This window comes from Salvelinus alpinus, unplaced genomic scaffold (genome assembly GCF_045679555.1).
Source record: "Salvelinus alpinus unplaced genomic scaffold, SLU_Salpinus.1 scaffold_64, whole genome shotgun sequence".
In the NCBI taxonomy this organism is placed as follows: Eukaryota; Metazoa; Chordata; class Actinopteri; order Salmoniformes; family Salmonidae; genus Salvelinus; species Salvelinus alpinus.
In genome coordinates this window covers 1-21,416 of record NW_027256005.1, presented here as the reverse complement: position 1 = coordinate 21,416, position 21,416 = coordinate 1, and the positions used below count along the sequence as shown (strand labels likewise).

The window sequence follows — 21,416 nt, the reverse complement described above, 5'->3', positions numbered from 1 at the left end:
CAAAAATCAAAAATTAAACTTCAAAAAACGTTGAAAAATAACCAAAAAAGCTCTCGAGCAAACACTCTCCAGCAAACACTCACTCACAGCTCAGACACTCGCACCTGTCGTCACTTCTCCAATCAGGAAATGCGCATTCAGGTAGGTAAGGCCGTAAGCGAAGGAACAACTCTTGGTACACCATATAGAGTCAAAGTGAGTCTGATAAACAGACATTGCATTTTCACCAATTAGATAAGCAGCTTGAACTTTGGGTCACTCAAAAAGGGGAAGAAATTACATATACTGTAGCCATCACTTTTTAGCACAGATAGTTGGATGAAATACAAACAAACCTTGCTAACATTTCAAAGCGAGGGCACATATTTCAGCCTTGTGGGAAAAAATGGACAAATACAATGACTTCTGACAAATACATCATTAGCAACAATTTCCCATGCAGCTAGCCTACTAGCCAGAATAAATACACAAAAGCTCTGAATGTTGAAAAACTATTGCATTGTTCTGTGCTAAGGAGGAGCGCATGTATGGACAATTTCATATTGTAAGCGCATGGGGCGCGTATGACACATCATGACTGGGGGTGGGGTTAGAGCGGCTTCTCAACTATCTCTTGATTGAAGTACCAGCGTGGCATAAATACCATGCTGCATTTCGCAACATGATGTTTCCACAAAATGCCAACAATGTTTCGCTACAAACAAATGTTTCCACCTTTTGATTAGTCCACCTTTCGATTGGTCCACAAAATCTCTTTCAAAACTGACTTCAAAGATCTCCATAAGCACAAGTCAACCTCAAGGTTTATCATCAAACAAGACATCAGGGGAGAGCGCGAACGCAGTCCCCCACTACCATAAATTATGCAATCGAGATTTCCACATTTGGGAAATTCGCAGGGGTCAGCACAACCAGAGTGCAATGGCTGAGCCTCGCCCTGGGTGAACCGCCTTCTTGATCACGGTAGCTCCCTTGCCAGGTAAGTATGACTTATACACATCGGTGGAGGGCAAGTCTCTCCAGTGCCAACATTTTCGTCTAACGGTAACCACTTTGTGTTCTGATAATATCACATCACTTCGACCTGCGTGAAATGCCGTTTAGGAATGCACTTGCAGACAGAGTGGTGAAAAAGTTGTTTATTTTGTTTACTAGATTATATCAGTGAACCACTAGATTCCCATCATGCAACACTGTAGAAAAAATCACCAATGACTTTTTAATATCTTAATTAACCTGTCTGATATCACAAATGTATGCGATATGACGAAATACAATCACATTCAGACACACACACAGACAAATGCATGAAACCAATTGATTTATTATCGATAACATCTCACATTCTCTTGTGCTTTTGATTTACTCCGTAAAAGAAGGGTTGTAATTCCACCATGGAAAACACAGGGCCATCAGACATCAGTCCAGTTCCTCTCCTCACCAGCATTAATTCCTCTGATCATTTGAACAGGGCGAGGGAGCACAAAGCACACACAAGCTGCATTCAGTAACAATATTCTTATTTGTCTTATAAATAAAAGGCAGTTGCTCCCTGACAACACAAGGAACTTTGATCGTATTAAAAGGGCAGGGGAGACTAGCCCATATAAGCTGAATTTAGTCAATTCAGCATCAAACGCTTACTACAAGGCAGTGTTGCTGATTAAATAATGCAAGAGCACACCCTAGTGGACAAAATGCTTACAGCACCTGGTATTCCCAGGCAGTCTCCCATCCAAGTACTAACCAGGCCCGACCCTGCTTAGCTTCCGAGATCAGACGAGATCGGGTGTATTCAGGTAGGTAAGGCCGTAAGCGAAGGAACAACTCTTGGTACACCATATAGAGTCAAAGTGAGTCTGATAAACAGACATTGCATTTTCACCAATTAGATAAGCAGCTTGAACTTTGGGTCACTCAAAAAGGGGAAGAAATTACATATACTGTAGCCATCACTTTTTAGCACAGATAGTTGGATGAAATACAAACAAACCTTGCTAACATTTCAAAGCGAGGGCACATATTTCAGCCTTGTGGGAAAAATGGACAAATACAATGACTTCTGACAAATACATCATTAGCAACAATTTCCCATGCAGCTAGCCTACTAGCCAGAATAAATACACAAAAGCTCTGAATGTTGAAAAACTATTGCATTGTTCTGTGCTAAGGAGGAGCGCATGTATGGACAATTTCATATTGTAAGCGCATGGGGCGCGTATGACACATCATGACTGGGGGTGGGGTTAGAGCGGCTTCTCAACTATCTCTTGATTGAAGTACCAGCGTGGCATAAATACCATGCTGCATTTCGCAACATGATGTTTCCACAAAATGCCAACAATGTTTCGCTACAAACAAATGTTTCCACCTTTTGATTAGTCCACCTTTCGATTGGTCCAGAAAATCTCTTTCAAAACTGACTTCAAAGATCTCCATACGCACAAGTCAACCTCAAGGTTTATCATCATACAAGACATCAGGGGAGAGCGCGAACGCAGTCCCCCACTACCATAAATTATGCAATCGAGATTTCCGCATTTGGGAAATTCGCAGGGGTCAGCACAGCCAGAGTGCAATGGCTGAGCCTCGCCCTGGGTGAACCGCCTTCTTGATCACGGTAGCTCCCTTGCCAGGTAAGTATGACTTTTACACATCGGTGGAGGGCAAGTCTCTCCAGTGCCAACATTTTCGTCTAACGGTAACCACTTTGTGTTCTGATAATATCACATCACTTCGACCTGCGTGAAATGCCGTTTAGGAATGCACTTGCAGACAGAGTGGTGAAAAAGTTGTTTATTTTGTTTACTAGATTATATCAGTGAACCACTAGATTCCCATCATGCAACACTGTAGAAAAAATCACCAATGACTTTTTAATATCTTAATTAACCTGTCTGATATCACAAATGTATGCGATATGACGAAATACAATCACATTCAGACACACACACAGACAAATGCATGAAACCAATTGATTTATTATCGATAACATCTCACATTCTCTTGTGCTTTTGATTTACTCCGTAAAAGAAGGGTTGTAATTCCACCATGGAAAACACAGGGCCATCAGACATCAGTCCAGTTCCTCTCCTCACCAGCATTAATTCCTCTGATCATTTGAACAGGGCGAGGGAGCACAAAGCACACACAAGCTGCATTCAGTAACAATATTCTTATTTGTCTTATAAATAAAAGGCAGTTGCTCCCTGACAACACAAGGAACTTTGATCGTATTAAAAGGGCAGGGGAGACTAGCCCATATAAGCTGAATTTAGTCAATTCAGCATCAAACGCTTACTACAAGGCAGTGTTGCTGATTAAATAATGCAAGAGCACACCCTAGTGGACAAAATGCTTACAGCACCTGGTATTCCCAGGCAGTCTCCCATCCAAGTACTAACCAGGCCCGACCCTGCTTAGCTTCCGAGATCAGACGAGATCGGGTGTATTCAGGTAGGTAAGGCCGTAAGCGAAGGAACAACTCTTGGTACACCATATAGAGTCAAAGTGAGTCTGATAAACAGACATTGCATTTTCACCAATTAGATAAGCAGCTTGAACTTTGGGTCACTCAAAAAGGGGAAGAAATTACATATACTGTAGCCATCACTTTTTAGCACAGATAGTTGGATGAAATACAAACAAACCTTGCTAACATTTCAAAGCGAGGGCACATATTTCAGCCTTGTGGGAAAAAATGGACAAATACAATGACTTCTGACAAATACATCATTAGCAACAATTTCCCATGCAGCTAGCCTACTAGCCAGAATAAATACACAAAAGCTCTGAATGTTGAAAAACTATTGCATTGTTCTGTGCTAAGGAGGAGCGCATGTATGGACAATTTCATATTGTAAGCGCATGGGGCGCGTATGACACATCATGACTGGGGGTGGGGTTAGAGCGGCTTCTCAACTATCTCTTGATTGAAGTACCAGCGTGGCATAAATACCATGCTGCATTTCGCAACATGATGTTTCCACAAAATGCCAACAATGTTTCGCTACAAACAAATGTTTCCACCTTTTGATTAGTCCACCTTTCGATTGGTCCACAAAATCTCTTTCAAAACTGACTTCAAAGATCTCCATAAGCACAAGTCAACCTCAAGGTTTATCATCAAACAAGACATCAGGGGAGAGCGCGAACGCAGTCCCCCACTACCATAAATTATGCAATCGAGATTTCCGCATTTGGGAAATTCGCAGGGGTCAGCACAGCCACAGTGCAATGGCTGAGCCTCGCCCTGGGTGAACCGCCTTCTTGATCACGGTAGCTCCCTTGCCAGGTAAGTATGACTTATACACATCGGTGGAGGGCAAGTCTCTCCAGTGCCAACATTTTCGTCTAACGGTAACCACTTTGTGTTCTGATAATATCACATCACTTCGACCTGCGTGAAATGCCGTTTAGGAATGCACTTGCAGACAGAGTGGTGAAAAAGTTGTTTATTTTGTTTACTAGATTATATCAGTGAACCACTAGATTCCCATCATGCAACACTGTAGAAAAAATCACCAATGACTTTTTAATATCTTAATTAACCTGTCTGATATCACAAATGTATGCGATATGACGAAATACAATCACATTCAGACACACACACAGACAAATGCATGAAACCAATTGATTTATTATCGATAACATCTCACATTCTCTTGTGCTTTTGATTTACTCCGTAAAAGAAGGGTTGTAATTCCACCATGGAAAACACAGGGCCATCAGACATCAGTCCAGTTCCTCTCCTCACCAGCATTAATTCCTCTGATCATTTGAACAGGGCGAGGGAGCACAAAGCACACACAAGCTGCATTCAGTAACAATATTCTTATTTGTCTTATAAATAAAAGGCAGTTGCTCCCTGACAACACAAGGAACTTTGATCGTATTAAAAGGGCAGGGGAGACTAGCCCATATAAGCTGAATTTAGTCAATTCAGCATCAAACGCTTACTACAAGGCAGTGTTGCTGATTAAATAATGCAAGAGCACACCCTAGTGGACAAAATACTTACAGCACCTGGTATTCCCAGGCAGTCTCCCATCCAAGTACTAACCAGGCCCGACCCTGCTTAGCTTCCGAGATCAGACGAGATCGGGTGTATTTTTTTTTTTTTTATCTTTTATTATGAAAAACAATCATTATTTACAACATTCAGTCAATAATAAATAAGGATGAACAATTCACCCTTTTTTCAAAATCTGAAAAAAAAAAATGAAAAACAATTAAAATCACAATCCTTCACTAAAACCAATTAATAATTAAATACAAGTTTTCCATTTGACAGAATTTCAATAAAAGTACTCCCCCACACAAACAATTTTTCAAAATTTCCTCCACCGTATCTATATATTATCTCTATATCTTTCTCTAAAATCCTGCTAAAAAAACCTTCCACACTCACAATTTTCCCTTCATAATGACCTAGATTCCTTCTTAATCTTATCGCATATCTAGCATGACTCAGTATAAAATTCACCAAATTAAAATTTAAAACTTTACTTTTCCCATTTAAACCAAAAAGAAACAACCTCCTCCACTCCACCCCAGTAAAAATCTCTTCTCCCCAATGTTTTACTAAAAGCCCCTTTAAAAACTCGTGAAAATCTTTCAACCTACTACATTCAACAAAAAAGTGCATAAAATTTTCCACCCCCGTACCACAAATATCACATTCTCTTTTAATATCCCTATTTATTTGATGCAAAACCACATTTGTAAAAATCCTATTATGTTTCATTTTAAAATCATTGTCTTCACATTCTATAAAATTACATTTTACATTTACATTCTTCCATATTGATTTCACATCCATATTTGGAAACACCCTAGACCACACTTTTTCCGAAGCAGGAACTTTTATCTCTTTTAAAATACATTTTCTATAAACCATTTTAACTTTTAAACCTGATAAATCATGTTTCTCCCCATTACTTTCATAATATAAAACCGGTAAACCCCTAGATCTTTTGACCACCTCTTTATTTATTAAAATCACCCACTCCCCAGGAATACATCCTAATATTTTCTTATACATATTCTCCACAGTAGTTTTACTTATCTCTTCATCTACTTCAACCACATTATCATATATAGCCGGAAATGGAAGAAACCCAGGAATTACCTCATATGCTATGTCACCTATCTGCCTCATCCCAGCCCTCATAAAATATTTACAAAACAACATCATATTATTGCACTTTATCTTTGGATTTAAAAATATCGGCTGATTTAAAATATTTTCTAAAATGGTACATTCATAATAAACATTTGGTAAAAACTGCCCCCAAGCCTCAAACACTTCTCTATAAAACAAAGGTATATTACCTAACATTTCTTTCTTCATACTCATCAATAAACCATTGTCCCCCATCCTCCCAACCTCCTGCAAATACTCTTTAAAAAACCTTTTCCACCCATAATCCAATTCACCAAATAAATATTTCCGTACCATTTTTACTCTAATTGCTGTTTTCCTTACACTTAAATCTACCAACTTCAAACCCCCCTCCTCATAACCTGCAATCAAAGTTTTAAAAGCTATTTTCACCCCCTTCCCTTCCCATAAAAAATCAACTACAATTTTATTCATTTCAGATAAAACCCATTCTGGCATATCCAAAACATTCATTACATAAATAAAAATTGACATCAACAATGAATTTATGACAATTACTTTCCCTTTTAATTTCAAAGACCTCCCCCTCCACATATTTACCACCTTTCTAACTTTATTTATTACACCACTCCATGTCAAATCCCTAGCTTCCATTTCCTTCACCCCTAAAAACACTCCTAACACCTTAAAATAATCTTTAACCACTTTAAAAGGAAAATTCCCCTCATTAATCTTCCCAATATACATTACTACTGACTTCTCCATGTTAACCTTTGCACCCGATGCTTGTCCATATACTTTAAAACATTCCATCACCCTTTTTACACTACCCTCATCTCTAACTGTTATAGTGGTATCATCTGCGTATTGATGAATCAAACTAAAACCTCCTTGCGGAGTCTGTACACAATTTATAAGATTATCTTTTTTAAGAAATGCTGCTAAAGGTTCTACCGATAAAACAAATAATAAAGCTGATAAAGGGCACCCCTGTCTCACAGATCTCTCAAGAATAAAAGAATCGGTTAAAACCCCATTACATTTCACCCTACTTTTTGCCTTCTTATATAATAATTTTATCCATCCTATTATTCTGTTACCAAAACCATATTTATCCATTACCCTAAACATAAAATCATGTTCCACCCTATCAAAAGCTTTATTTAAATCTATGCTTAAAACAATTCCCCCCATCTTATCATGATTCATTTTATTTATCACATCTCTAATTGTATTAATTGTATCAGCAATATCTCTCCCAGGCACACTATAATTCTGTGTAGGTGCTATAATATCATTTAAAACTTGCTTCATTCTATTTGCCAGTATCTTAGCTAAAATCTTATAATCCGAATTTAATAAACTAATTGGCCTATAATTCTCCAGTTTTAATTTGCTTCCCTTATTTTTATATAAAATTGTTATCAGCCCTGTCACCATAGATTCTGAAATACTATCATTATCCTCCATATATTGATAAACTTCCAATAAAATAGGTGCTAAAAAACAGGCATATATTTTATAAAACTCTGCAATTATTCCATCTACTCCAGGACTCTTATTTACTTGTAACCCCTTAATCGCATCTTTAACTTCAGTCAATGTTATCTTCCCATCACACATTTGTTTATCTTCTACATTAATTTGCACATCCACACTATCCAATATCTCCTTTACACACCCCTCATCCACCTCCCCTTTCTTAAATAAATCCTTATAAAAATTCTGCACTGTTTCTAAAACCTCTACATAATCATTGACAACTTCACCCTTTATATTTTCGATCTCTCTAATATATGTTCTCCTCTGTTTATTCTTCTCTAAACCAAGAAAAAATGAAGTACATTTCTCCCCCTCCAAAACATACTTTGCCTTACTTCTTATAATTGCACCCTTACACTTATCTATTTCATATTTAGTCAATTGTGCTTTTAATTCCAAAAACTTATCTATATTATAATTAGGTTCACTGTCACACTTCCTCATTTCTTCATCCAATTTAGCTCTCAACTCATTTTCTTCTCTTTTCATCCTACCTCTCTTTTTCCTTGCATATCTTATACTAAAAACTTTAATTTTTTGCTTAACCTTTTCCCACCATAAACACTTATCATTCTCTTTCTGCTTATCCTCCATTTCACATTCTATCAAAGATTTAAGTTGTTTCCCATATTCCTCATCTCCTAAATACCCTGCATTCATACACCATATTCCACCCCCTGTTCTTTCCTTATCTAATCCCACTGAAAATGTTAAACCTGCATGATCACTAAAAGTTGTAAAAACATACTTAATATCTTTCATAAAATTCCTTAAACCTTCTTTTACTAAAACCAGATCTATCCTCGTTTGTTTCAAATCCCCTAAAACCACCTGCCTTCTAGAAAATTCTCTTTTTTCTGGATTTTCCTCTCTCCATATATCAATCATTCCTTTTTCTAACATCATCTTCTTTAAAACCCCCCTAGATACATCACTTCTAAAAATAGCTCCTCTTGTCATATCCAGTCTATCCATTTTAACATTAAAATCCCCAACTACAATACAGTTTCCCTCACACCATTTTCCTATTTCGAAAAATAAATCTTTGCGCTCTATTTCAGTATTAGGCGCATAAATATTTATTACTCTAAAAACCATGCTCATATATTCAAAATCTAAAATTAAAATCCTCCCATTATTATCATTATATATCTGTTTCACATTATCCACCACATCTTTCCTCAATAAAATAGCAACCCCACTTGAATTCCCCCTGCCATTGTTAACAAAAATAAAATCTCTCCATATTTTTTTTACTTCTAAAATACATACATTGTCCCAATGTGTTTCTTGCAGGCATAAAATATCCGAATTCTTCATTTTAACTATTCTTTGAAATTTTTCCATTGTTCTTAAACCATTCGCATTGATTGACATAAAATTAACCATCCCAATAAATAATAAAAAGAAAAAATATTTTCTCATTATCCTCTACCTTTTGTCATGTTTTCTTCCTTTTTCGTCCTTTTTCACCCCCAACGCCGCTTTCCTCTTCCTGTAGCCTCCCCTTGTTCTATCAATCTTTTCCATGTCTTCTGAATCTGAAATTGACTCCAAATCCATCTCTTCCAACCAACTCGAATTCTCCTTTCCTGTGCCTGTCGTGCTGCCTGTATCCATTTGCGTCTCCTGTATAGTTGTCAGCATCCCACTCCGCTCCACTTCACCTCCTTCCGAAGCACCCACATATCCCGAGGCCCCCCCCAAAAACTGTGAGTCCCCAGTGCCTCCACCCAGCCCACTCCCGCCCTCCTCCTGAAAACTCCCTCTTCTTATTTCTGAATCCATACTGCCCCCTATTTCATCCGTCTTCTGTTCCATCTTCTCCCCTCTTCTTTTCTCCGTCTCTCCACCCTCCACCACGTCCTCTCCTCCATCGTCTTCTTCTGCTCGGGGTGATACATCAGCCTCCACAAAAAGATCCTGGCTCCCCTCCTCATTCACAACCTCTCCACAGTTGCACTCGTCAGCTCTCATGCGACATCCTTCGCAAAATGCCCTTTCCTTTCCACCTACACATTCTCTTGCATAATGCCCTTGCTTCCCACACTTATAACATTTGAATTCAGGGCAGTCCTTCAAAATATGCCCAGGCTGAATACAAAGCCTACAAACTCTGACCTGCTTATCATGTATAACTCGAAAGTACTCTCCACCTTCAAGTGTGTCAAACTTTGTAGAGTACGGCAATGATTTCACAGTATCAGTAAATTTTACTTTGCAGTATCTCGTGCCATCTGCTATATCCGTCCCCGGCCAAACTCTCCTCCTGATGTCCGAGACTGCTGATACACCCCAGCTACATAGCTTGGCCAATATAGCACTGTCTTCCATATATACAGGCAGATTCATGAAAGAGACTATAAGTTCATTGGAAACCATATCTCTTGCCATAATTCTTGTTTCTTTAATCATGAAGCCATCCATTAAGCGCTCTTTTCCTTTTCCATTTCTCATCGTGACCTCGTACTTTCTTTCTCCTTTTACTCTACATCCCACCACCTCCCCACACACCTCTTTAATCGCACGTAGCAATTCCATCGTTGTGACTTTATCTTCTCCCATCAACTCCACTGCCACCGTAAATTCTTTTCCATATTTCATTCCTCCTTCATCTCCATGTTTCTTCCGTTGCGCATTTTCTTTGTCCTTGTCCATTCCATTAGCCATTGCCATGTTGTCCGTCATAGTAAAACAAAAATAAGACCAAAAACCTCTCCCCCAAGCAGCAAAACTGCAAAGGGGGGGAAAAACGAACCAAACTTAAATGTATTCAAATGCACAAATCAAAATTAATCTTCAAAAAACGTTGAAAAATAACCAAAAAAGCTCTCAAGCAAACACTCTCAAGCAAACAAACACTCACTCACAGCTCAATCACCTGCACCTGTCTCACTTTCCAAACAGGAAGTGCTCACTCAGGTAGGTAAGGCCGTAAGGGAAGGAACAACTGTTGGTACACCATATAGAGTCAAAGTGAGTCTGATAAACAGACATTGCATTTTCACCAATTAGATAAGCAGCTTGAACTTTGGGTCACTCAAAAAGGGGAAGAAATTACATATACTGTAACCATCACTTTTTAGCACAGAGAGTTGGATGAAAAACAAACAAACCTTGCTAACATTTCAAAGCGAGGGCATATATTTCAGCCTTGTGGGAAAAAATGGACAAATACAATGACTTCTGACAAATACATCATTAGCAACAATTTCCCATGCAGCTAGCCTACTAGCCAGAATAAATACACAAAAGCTCTGAATGTTGAAAAACTATTGCATTGTTCTGTGCTAAGGAGGAGCGCATGTATGGACAATTTCATATTGTAAGCGCATGGGGCGCGTATGACACATCATGACTGGGGGTGGGGTTAGAGCGGCATCTCAACTATCTCTTGATTGAAGTACCAGCGTGGCATAAATACCATGCTGCATTTCGCAACATGATGTTTCCACAAAATGCCAACAATGTTTCGCTACAAACAAATGTTTCCACCTTTTGATTAGTCCACCTTTCAATTGGTCCACAAAATCTCTTTCAAAACTGACTTCAAAGATCTCCATAAGCACAAATCAACCTCAAGGTTAATCATTAAACAAGACATCAGTAGAGAGCGCGAACGGAGTCCCCCACTACCATAAATTATGCAATCGAGATTTCCGCATTTGGGAAATTCGCAGGGGTCAGCACAGCCAGAGTGCAATGGCTGAGTCTCACCCTGGGTGAACCACCTTCCAGGTAAGTATGACTTATACACATCGGTGGAGGGCAAGTCTCTCCAGTGCCAACATTTTCGTCTAACGGTAACCACTTTGTGTTCTGATAATATCACATCACTTCGACCTGCGTGAAATGCCGTTTAGGAATGCACTTGCAGACAGAGTGGTGAAAAAGTTGTTTATTTTGTTTACTAGATTATATCAGTGAACCACTAGATTCCCATCATGCAACACTGTAGAAAAAATCACCAATGACTTTTTAATATCTTAATTAACCTGTCTGATATCACAAATGTATGCGATATGACGAAATACAATCACATTCAGACACACACACAGACAAATGCATGAAACCAATTGATTTATTATCGATAACATCTCACATTCTCTTGTGCTTTTGATTTACTCCGTAAAAGAAGGGTTGTAATTCCACCATGGAAAACACAGGGCCATCAGACATCAGTCCAGTTCCTCTCCTCACCAGCATTAATTCCTCTGATCATTTGAACAGGGCGAGGGAGCACAAAGCACACACAAGCTGCATTCAGTAACAATATTCTTATTTGTCTTATAAATAAAAGGCAGTTGCTCCCTGACAACACAAGGAACTTTGATCGTATTAAAAGGGCAGGGGAGACTAGCCCATATAAGCTGAATTTAGTCAATTCAGCATCAAACGCTTACTACAAGGCAGTGTTGCTGATTAAATAATGCAAGAGCACACCCTAGTGGACAAAATGCTTACAGCACCTGGTATTCCCAGGCAGTCTCCCATCCAAGTACTAACCAGGCCCGACCCTGCTTAGCTTCCGAGATCAGACGAGATCGGGTGTATTCAGGTAGGTAAGGCCGTAAGCGAAGGAACAACTCTTGGTACACCATATAGAGTCAAAGTGAGTCTGATAAACAGACATTGCATTTTCACCAATTAGATAAGCAGCTTGAACATTGGGTCACTCAAAAAGGGGAAGAAATTACATATACTGTAGCCATCACTTTTTAGCACAGATAGTTGGATGAAATACAAACAAACCTTGCTAACATTTCAAAGCGAGGGCACATATTTCAGCCTTGTGGGAAAAAATAGACAAATACAATGACTTCTGACAAATACATCATTAGCAACAATTTCCCATGCAGCTAGCCTACTAGCCAGAATAAATACACAAAAGCTCTGAATGTTGAAAAACTATTGCATTGTTCTGTGCTAAGGAGGAGCGCATGTATGGACAATTTCATATTGTAAGCGCATGGGGCGCGTATGACACATCATGACTGGGGGTGGGGCTAGAGCGGCTTCTCAACTATCTCTTGATTGAAGTACCAGCGTGGCATAAATACCATGCTGCATTTCGCAACATTATGCATTTCGCAACATGATGTTTCCACAAAATGCCAACAATGTTTCGCTACAAACAAATGTTTCCACCTTTCGATTGGTCCACAAAATCTCTTTCAAAACTGACTTCAAAGATCTCCATAAGCACAAGTCAACCTCAAGGTTTATCATCAAACAAGACATCAGGGGAGAGCGCGAACGCAGTCCCCCACTACCATAAATTATGCAATCGAGATTTCCGCATTTGGGAAACTCGCAGGGGTCAGCACAGCCACAGTGCAATGGCTGAGCCTCGCCCTGGGTGAACAGCCTTCTTGATCACGGTAGCTCCCTTGCCAGGTAAGTATGACTTTTACACATCGGTGGAGGGCAAGTCTCTCCAGTGCCAACATTTTCGTCTAACGGTAACCACTTTGTGTTCTGATAATATCACATCACTTCGACCTGCGTGAAATGCCGTTTAGGAATGCACTTGCAGACAGAGTGGTGAAAAAGTTGTTTATTTTGTTTACTAGATTATATCAGTGAACCACTAGATTCCCATCATGCAACACTGTAGAAAAAATCACCAATGACTTTTTAATATCTTAATTAACCTGTCTGATATCACAAATGTATGCGATATGACGAAATACAATCACATTCAGACACACACACAGACAAATGCATGAAACCAATTGATTTATTATCGATAACATCTCACATTCTCTTGTGCTTTTGATTTACTCCGTAAAAGAAGGGTTGTAATTCCACCATGGAAAACACAGGGCCATCAGACATCAGTCCAGTTCCTCTCCTCACCAGCATTAATTCCTCTGATCATTTGAACAGGGCGAGGGAGCACAAAGCACACACAAGCTGCATTCAGTAACAATATTCTTATTTGTCTTATAAATAAAAGGCAGTTGCTCCCTGACAACACAAGGAACTTTGATCGTATTAAAAGGGCAGGGGAGACTAGCCCATATAAGCTGAATTTAGTCAATTCAGCATCAAACGCTTACTACAAGGCAGTGTTGCTGATTAAATAATGCAAGAGCACACCCTAGTGGACAAAATGCTTACAGCACCTGGTATTCCCAGGCAGTCTCCCATCCAAGTACTAACCAGGCCCGACCCTGCTTAGCTTCCGAGATCAGACGAGATCGGGTGTATTCAGGTAGGTAAGGCCGTAAGCGAAGGAACAACTCTTGGTACACCATATAGAGTCAAAGTGAGTCTGATAAACAGACATTGCATTTTCACCAATTAGATAAGCAGCTTGAACTTTGGGTCACTCAAAAAGGGGAAGAAATTACATATACTGGAGCCATCACTTTTTAGCACAGATAGTTGGATGAAATACAAACAAACCTTGCTAACATTTCAAAGCGAGGGCACATATTTCAGCCTTGTGGGAAAAAATGGACAAATACAATGACTTCTGACAAATACATCATTAGCAACAATTTCCCATGCAGCTAGCCTACTAGCCAGAATAAATACACAAAAGCTCTGAATGTTGAAAAACTATTGCATTGTTCTGTGCTAAGGAGGAGCGCATGTATGGACAATTTCATATTGTAAGCGCATGGGGCGCGTATGACACATCATGACTGGGGGTGGGGTTAGAGCGGCTTCTCAACTATCTCTTGATTGAAGTACCAGCGTGGCATAAATACCATGCTGCATTTCGCAACATGATGTTTCCACAAAATGCCAACAATGTTTCGCTACAAACAAATGTTTCCACCTTTTGATTAGTCCACCTTTCGATTGGTCCACAAAATCTCTTTCAAAACTGACTTCAAAGATCTCCATAAGCACAAGTCAACCTCAAGGTTTATGATTAAACAAGACATCAGGAGAGAGCGCGAACGCAGTCCCCCACTACCATAAATTATGCAATCGAGATTTCCGCATTTGGGAAATTCGCAGGGGTCAGCACAGCCACAGTGCAATGGCTGAGCCTCGCCCTGGGTGAACCGCCTTCTTGATCACGGTAGCTCCCTTGCCAGGTAAGTATGACTTATACACATCGGTGGAGGGCAAGTCTCTCCAGTGCCAACATTTTCGTCTAACGGTAACCACTTTGTGTTCTGATAATATCACATCACTTCGACCTGCGTGAAATGCCATTTAGGAATGCACTTGCAGACAGAGTGGTGAAAAAGTTGTTTATTTTGTTTACTAGATTATATCAGTGAACCACTAGATTCCCATCATGCAACACTGTAGAAAAAATCACCAATGACTTTTTAATATCTTAATTAACCTGTCTGATATCACAAATGTATGCGATATGACGAAATACAATCACATTCAGACACACACACAGACAAATGCATGAAACCAATTGATTTATTATCGATAACATCTCATATTCTCTGGTGCTTTTGATTTACTCCGTAAAAGAAGGGTTGTAATTCCACCATGGAAAACACAGGGCCATCAGACATCAGTCCAGTTCCTCTCCTCACCAGCATTAATTCCTCTGATCATTTGAACAGGGCGAGGGAGCACAAAGCACACACAAGCTGCATTCAGTAACAATATTCTTATTTGTCTTATAAATAAAAGGCAGTTGCTCCCTGACAACACAAGGAACTTTGATCGTATTAAAAGGGCAGGGGAGACTAGCCCATATAAGCTGAATTTAGTCAATTCAGCATCAAACGCTTACTACAAGGCAGTGTTGCTGATTAAATAATGCAAGAGCACACCCTAGTGGACAAAATGCTTACAGCACCTGGTATTCCCAGGCAGTCTCCCATCCAAGTACTAACCAGGCCCGACCCTGCTTAGCTTCCGAGATCAGACGAGATCGGGTGTATTCAGGTAGGTAAGGCCGTAAGCGAAGGAACAACTCTTGGTACACCATATAGAGTCAAAGTGAGTCTGATAAACAGACATTGCATTTTCACCAATTAGATAAGCAGCTTGAACTTTGGGTCACTCAAAAAGGGGAAGAAATTACATATACTGTAGCCATCACTTTTTAGCACAGATAGTTGGATGAAATAAACTTAAACTTCCGGCGCCGAAAAGAGATGGCCGCCTCGCTTCGCGTTCCTTGGAAAATATGCAGTATTTTGTTTTTTTATGTGTTATTTCTTACATCGGTACCCCAGGTAATCTTAGGTTTCATTACATACAGTCGGGAGGAACTACTGAATATACGATTAACGTCAACTCATCATCGTTCCTACCAGGAATATGACTTTCCCGAAACGGATCCAGTGTTTTGCCTTCCACCCAATACAATGGATCTGATCCCAGCCGGCGACCCTGTGCGACGCCGAAAAAGGGGCAAACGAGGCGGTCTCGTGGTCAGGCTTCGGAGACGGGCACATCGCGCTCCACTCCCTAGCATACTACTCGCCAATGTCCAGTCTCTTGACAATAAGGTTGATGAAATCCGAGCACGGGTAGCATTCCAGAGAGACATCAGGGATTGCAACGTGCTCTGCTTCACGGAAACATGGCTAACTCAAGGGACGCTAACGGAGTCGGTGCAGCCAGCTGGTTTCTTCATGCATCGCGCCGACTCCCGCGCTCAGGTCTGTTCAACGCTGGTCCGACTAATCTGAATCCACGCTTCAAGACTGCTTCGATCACGCGGATTGGAATATGTTCCGCATCGCGTCCAACAACAATATTGACGAATATGCTGATTCGGTGAGCGAGTTCATTAGGAAGTGCATTGACGATGTCGTACCCACAGCAACGATTAAAACATTCCCAAACCAGAAACCGTGGATTGACGGCAGCATTCGCGTGAAACTGAAAGCGCGAACCACTGCTTTTAACCAGGGCAAGGTGACCGGAAGCATGACCGAATACAAACAGTGTAGCTATTCTCTCCGCAAGGCAATCAAACAGGCTAAGTCCCAGTACAGAGACAAAATCGAGTCGCAATTCAACAGCTCAGACACAAGAGGTATGTGGCAGGGTCTACAGTCAATCACGGATTACAAAAAGAAAACCGGCCCCGTCGCGGACCAGGATGTCTTGCTCCCAGACAGGCTTAACAACTTTTTTGCCCGCTTTGAGGACGGTGCAGTGCCACTGACACGGCCCCCTACCAAAACCTGCGGGCTCTCCTTCACTGCAGCCGAGGTGAGTAAAACATTTAAACGTGTTAACCCTCGCAAGGCTGCAGGCCCAGACGGCATTCCCAGCCGCGTCCTCAGAGCATGCGCAGACCAGCTGGCTGGTGTGTTTACGGACATATTCAATCAATCCTTATCCCAGTCTGCTGTTCCCACATGCTTCAAGAGGGCCACCATTGTTCCTGTTCCCAAGAAAGCTAAGGTAACTGAGCTAAACGACTACCGCCCCGTAGCACTCACTTCCGTCATCATGAAGTGCTTTGAGAGACTAGTCAAGGACCATATCACCTCCACCCTACCGGACACCCTAGACCCACTCCAATTTGCTTACCGACCCAATAGGTCCACAGACGACGCAATCGCAACCACACTGCACACTGCCCTAACCCATCTGGACAAGAGGAATACCCATGTGAGAATGCTGTTCATCGATTACAGCTCAGCATTTAACACCATAGTACCCTCCAAACTCGTCATCAAGCTCGAGACCCTGGGTCTCGACCCCGCCCTGTGCAACTGGGTCCTGGACTTCCTGACGGGCCGCCCCCAGGTGGTGAGGGTAGGTAACAACATCTCCACCCCGCTGATCCTCAACACTGGGGCCCCACAAGGGTGCGTTCTGAGCCCTCTCCTGTACTCCCTGTTCACCCACGACTGCGTGGCCATGCACGCCTCCAACTCAATCATCAAGTTTGCGGATGACACTACAGTGGTAGGCTGATTACCAACAACGACGAGACGGCCTACAGGGAGGAGGTGAGGGCCCTCGGAGTGTGGTGTCAGGAAAATAACCTCACACTCAACGTCAACAAAACAAAGGAGATGATTGTGGACTTCAGGAAACAGCAGAGGGAGCACCCCCCTATCCACATCGACGGGTCAATAGTGGAGAAGGTGGAAAGTTTTAAGTTCCTCGGTGTACACATCACGGACAAACTGAATTGGCAAACAAACCTTGCTAACATTTCAAAGCGAGGGCACATATTTCAGCCTTGTGGGAAAAAATGGACAAATACAATGACTTCTGACAAATACATCATTAGCAACAATTTCCCATGCAGCTAGCCTACTAGCCAGAATAAATACACAAAAGCTCTGAATGTTGAAAAACTATTGCATTGTTCTGTGCTAAGGAGGAGCGCATGTATGGACAATTTCATATTGTAAGCGCATGGGGCGCGTATGACACATCATGACTGGGGGTGGGGTTAGAGCGGCTTCTCAACTATCTCTTGATTGAAGTACCAGCGTGGCATAAATACCATGCTGCATTTGGCAACATGATGTTTCCACAAAATGCCAACAATGTTTCGCTACAAACAAATGTTTCCACCTTTTGATTAGTCCACCTTTCAATTGGTCCAGAAAATCTCTTTCAAAACTGACTTCAAAGATCTCCATAAGCACAAGTCAACCTCAAGGTTTATCATCAAACAAGACATCAGGGGAGAGCGCGAACGCAGTCCCCCACTACCATAAATTATGCAATCGAGATTTACGCATTTGGGAAATTCGCAGGGGTCAGCACAGCCTCAGTGCAATGGCTGAGCCTCGCCCTGGGTGAACAGCCTTCTTGATCACGGTAGCTCCCTTGCCAGGTAAGTATGACTTTTACACATCGGTGGAGGGCAAGTCTCTCCAGTGCCAACATTTTCGTCTAACGGTAACCACTTTGTGTTCTGATAATATCAAATCACTTCGACCTGCGTGAAATGCCATTTAGGAATGCAATTGCAGACAGAGTGGTGAAAAAGTTGTTTATTTTGTTTACTAGATTATATCAGTGAACCACTAGATTCCCATCATGCAACACTGTAGAAAAAATCACCAATGACTTTTTAATATCTTAATTAACCTGTCTGATATCACAAATGTATGCGATATGACGAAATACAATCACATTCAGATAATGCAAGAGCACACCCTAGTGGACAAAATGCTTACAGCACCTGGTATTCCCAGGCAGTCTCCCATCCAAGTACTAACCAGGCCCGACGCTGCTTAGCTTCCGAGATCAGACGAGATCGGGTGTATTCAGGTAGGTAAGGCCGTAAGCGAAGGGACAACTCTTGGTACACCATATAGAGTTAAAGTGAGTCTGATAAACAGACATTGCATTTTCACCAATTAGATAAGCAGCTTGAACTTTGGGTCACTCAAAAAGGGGAAGAAATTACATATACTGTAGCCATCACTTTTTAGCACAGATAGTTGGATGAAATACAAACAAACCTTGCTAACATTTCAAAGCGAGGGCACATATTTCAGCCTTGTGGGAAAAAATGGACAAATACAATGAATTCTGACAAATACATCATTAGCAACAATTTCCCATGCAGCTAGCCTACTAGCCAGAATAAATACACAAAAGCTCTGAATGTTGAAAAACTATTGCATTGTTCTGTGCTAAGGAGGAGCGCATGTATGGACAATTTCATATTGTAAGCGCATGGGCGTATGACACATCATGACTGGGGGTAGAGCGGCTTCTCAACTATCTCTTGATTGAAGTACCAGCGTGGCATAAATACCATGCTGCATTTGCAACATGATGTTTCCACAAAATGCAACAAGTTTGCTACGAGCATTCTCCACCTTTCAATGTCACAAGCCGTCAACCTCAAGGTTTATGATTAAACAAGACATCAGGAGAGAGCGTGAACGCGTTATGCAATCGAGATTTCCGCATTTGGGAAATTCGCAGGGGTCAGCACAGCCAGAGTGCAATGGCTGAGCCTCGCCCTGGGTGAACCGCCTTCTTGATCACGGTAGCTCCCTTGCCAGGTAAGTATGACTTATACACATCGGTGGAGGGCAAGTCTCTCCAGTGCCAACATTTTCGTCTAACGGTAACCACTTTGTGTTCTGATAATATCACATCACTTCGACCTGCGTGAAATGCCGTTTAGGAATGCACTTGCAGACAGAGTGGTGAAAAAGTTGTTTATTTTGTTTACTAGATTATATCAGTGAACCACTAGATTCCCATCATGCAACACTGTAGAAAAAATCACCAATGACTTTTTAATATCTTAATTAACCTGTCTGATATCACAAATGTATGCGATATGACGAAATACAATCACATTCAGACACACACACAGACAAATGCATGAAACCAATTGATTTATTATCGATAACATCTCACATTCTCTTGTGCTTTTGATTTACTCCGTAAAAGAAGGGTTGTAATTCCACCATGGAAAACACAGGGCCATCAGACATCAGTCCAGTTCCTCTCCTCACCAGCATTAATTCCTCTGATCATTTGAACAGGGCGAGGGAGCACAAAGCACACACAAGCTGCATTCAGTAACAATATTCTTATTTGTCTTATAAATAAAAGGCAGTTGCTCCCTGACAACACAAGGAACTTTGATCGTATTAAAAGGGCAGGGGAGACTAGCCCATATAAGCTGAATTTAGTCAATTCAGCATCAAACGCTTACTACAAGGCAGTGTTGCTGATTAAATAATGCAAGAGCACACCCTAGTGGACAAAATGCTTACAGCACCTGGTATTCCCAGGCAGTCTCCCATCCAAGTACTAACCAGGCCCGACCCTGCTTAGCTTCCGAGATCAGACGAGATCGGGTGTATTCAGGTAGGTAAGGCCGTAAGCGAAGGAACAACTCTTGGTACACCATATAGAGTCAAAGTGAGTCTGATAAACAGACATTGCATTTTCACCAATTAGATAAGCAGCTTGAGCTTTGGGTCACTCAAAAAGGGGAAGAATTACATATACTGTAGCCATCACTTTTTAGCACAGATAGTTGGATGAAATACAAACAAACCTTGCTAACATTTCAAAGCGAGGGCACATATTTCAGCCTTGTGGGAAAAAATGGACAAATACAATGACTTCTGACAAATACATCATTAGCAACAATTTCCCATGCAGCTAGCCTACTAGCCAGAATAAATACACAAAAGCTCTGAATGTTGAAAAACTATTGCATTGTTCTGTGCTAAGGAGGAGCGCATGTATGGACAATTTCATATTGTAAGCGCATGGGGCGCGTATGACACATCATGACTGGGGGTGGGGTTAGAGCGGCTTCTCAACTATCTCTTGATTGAAGTACCAGCGTGGCATAAATACCATGCTGCATTTGGCAACATGATGTTTCCACAAAATGCCAACAATGTTTCGCTACAAACAAATGTTTCCACCTTTTGATTAGTCCACCTTTCAATTGGTCCAGAAAATCTCTTTCAAAACTGACTTCAAAGATCTCCATACGCACAAGTCAACCTCAAGGTTTATCATCATACAAGACATCAGGGGAGAGCGCGAACGCAGTCCCCCACTACCATAAATTATGCAATCGAGATTTCCACATTTGGGAAATTCGCAGGGGTCAGCACAACCAGAGTGCAATGGCTGAGCCTCGCCCTGGGTGAACCGCCTTCTTGATCACGGTAGCTCCCTTGCCAGGTAAGTATGACTTATATACATCGGTGGAGGGCAAGTCTCTCCAGTGCCAACATTTTCGTCTAACGGTAACCACTTTGTGTTCTGATAATATCACATCACTTCGACCTGCGTGAAATGCCGTTTAGGAATGCACTTGCAGACAGAGTGGTGAAAAAGTTGT

At 41.1% G+C, this 21,416-nt stretch overlaps 14 non-coding genes and 2 pseudogenes across 14 annotated transcripts; all 16 read right to left on the bottom strand.

The window, feature by feature from the left end:
- Positions 1 to 823: 823 nt before the first annotated feature.
- LOC139567195 (U1 spliceosomal RNA) lies at positions 824 to 987 on the bottom strand. The gene has a single exon (XR_011673255.1). It is a non-coding gene; the product is annotated as a U1 spliceosomal RNA (small nuclear RNA).
- A 711-nt stretch (positions 988 to 1,698) lies between these two features.
- LOC139567187 (5S ribosomal RNA) lies at positions 1,699 to 1,817 on the bottom strand. The gene has a single exon (XR_011673247.1). It is a non-coding gene; the product is annotated as a 5S ribosomal RNA (ribosomal RNA).
- Positions 1,818 to 2,480: 663 nt separating this feature from the next.
- On the bottom strand, positions 2,481 to 2,644 carry LOC139567192 (U1 spliceosomal RNA). The gene has a single exon (XR_011673252.1). It is a non-coding gene; the product is annotated as a U1 spliceosomal RNA (small nuclear RNA).
- A 711-nt stretch (positions 2,645 to 3,355) lies between these two features.
- LOC139567210 (5S ribosomal RNA) lies at positions 3,356 to 3,474 on the bottom strand. The gene has a single exon (XR_011673267.1). It is a non-coding gene; the product is annotated as a 5S ribosomal RNA (ribosomal RNA).
- A 664-nt stretch (positions 3,475 to 4,138) lies between these two features.
- LOC139567196 (U1 spliceosomal RNA) lies at positions 4,139 to 4,302 on the bottom strand. Its single transcript, XR_011673256.1, has one exon. It is a non-coding gene; the product is annotated as a U1 spliceosomal RNA (small nuclear RNA).
- A 6,968-nt stretch (positions 4,303 to 11,270) lies between these two features.
- On the bottom strand, positions 11,271 to 11,412 carry LOC139567208 (U1 spliceosomal RNA; annotated as a pseudogene).
- Positions 11,413 to 12,123: 711 nt separating this feature from the next.
- LOC139567209 (5S ribosomal RNA) lies at positions 12,124 to 12,242 on the bottom strand. The gene has a single exon (XR_011673266.1). It is a non-coding gene; the product is annotated as a 5S ribosomal RNA (ribosomal RNA).
- A 665-nt stretch (positions 12,243 to 12,907) lies between these two features.
- On the bottom strand, positions 12,908 to 13,071 carry LOC139567201 (U1 spliceosomal RNA). The gene has a single exon (XR_011673260.1). It is a non-coding gene; the product is annotated as a U1 spliceosomal RNA (small nuclear RNA).
- Positions 13,072 to 13,782: 711 nt separating this feature from the next.
- LOC139567206 (5S ribosomal RNA) lies at positions 13,783 to 13,901 on the bottom strand. Its single transcript, XR_011673265.1, has one exon. It is a non-coding gene; the product is annotated as a 5S ribosomal RNA (ribosomal RNA).
- A 664-nt stretch (positions 13,902 to 14,565) lies between these two features.
- On the bottom strand, positions 14,566 to 14,729 carry LOC139567200 (U1 spliceosomal RNA). The gene has a single exon (XR_011673259.1). It is a non-coding gene; the product is annotated as a U1 spliceosomal RNA (small nuclear RNA).
- A 711-nt stretch (positions 14,730 to 15,440) lies between these two features.
- Positions 15,441 to 15,559, bottom strand: LOC139567194 (5S ribosomal RNA). The gene has a single exon (XR_011673254.1). It is a non-coding gene; the product is annotated as a 5S ribosomal RNA (ribosomal RNA).
- A 2,698-nt stretch (positions 15,560 to 18,257) lies between these two features.
- LOC139567203 (U1 spliceosomal RNA) lies at positions 18,258 to 18,421 on the bottom strand. The gene has a single exon (XR_011673262.1). It is a non-coding gene; the product is annotated as a U1 spliceosomal RNA (small nuclear RNA).
- Positions 18,422 to 18,752: 331 nt separating this feature from the next.
- On the bottom strand, positions 18,753 to 18,871 carry LOC139567190 (5S ribosomal RNA). The gene has a single exon (XR_011673250.1). It is a non-coding gene; the product is annotated as a 5S ribosomal RNA (ribosomal RNA).
- A 607-nt stretch (positions 18,872 to 19,478) lies between these two features.
- On the bottom strand, positions 19,479 to 19,607 carry LOC139567207 (U1 spliceosomal RNA; annotated as a pseudogene).
- Positions 19,608 to 20,318: 711 nt separating this feature from the next.
- LOC139567186 (5S ribosomal RNA) lies at positions 20,319 to 20,437 on the bottom strand. Its single transcript, XR_011673246.1, has one exon. It is a non-coding gene; the product is annotated as a 5S ribosomal RNA (ribosomal RNA).
- A 663-nt stretch (positions 20,438 to 21,100) lies between these two features.
- On the bottom strand, positions 21,101 to 21,264 carry LOC139567193 (U1 spliceosomal RNA). The gene has a single exon (XR_011673253.1). It is a non-coding gene; the product is annotated as a U1 spliceosomal RNA (small nuclear RNA).
- Between the last annotated feature and the right edge of the window lie 152 nt (positions 21,265 to 21,416).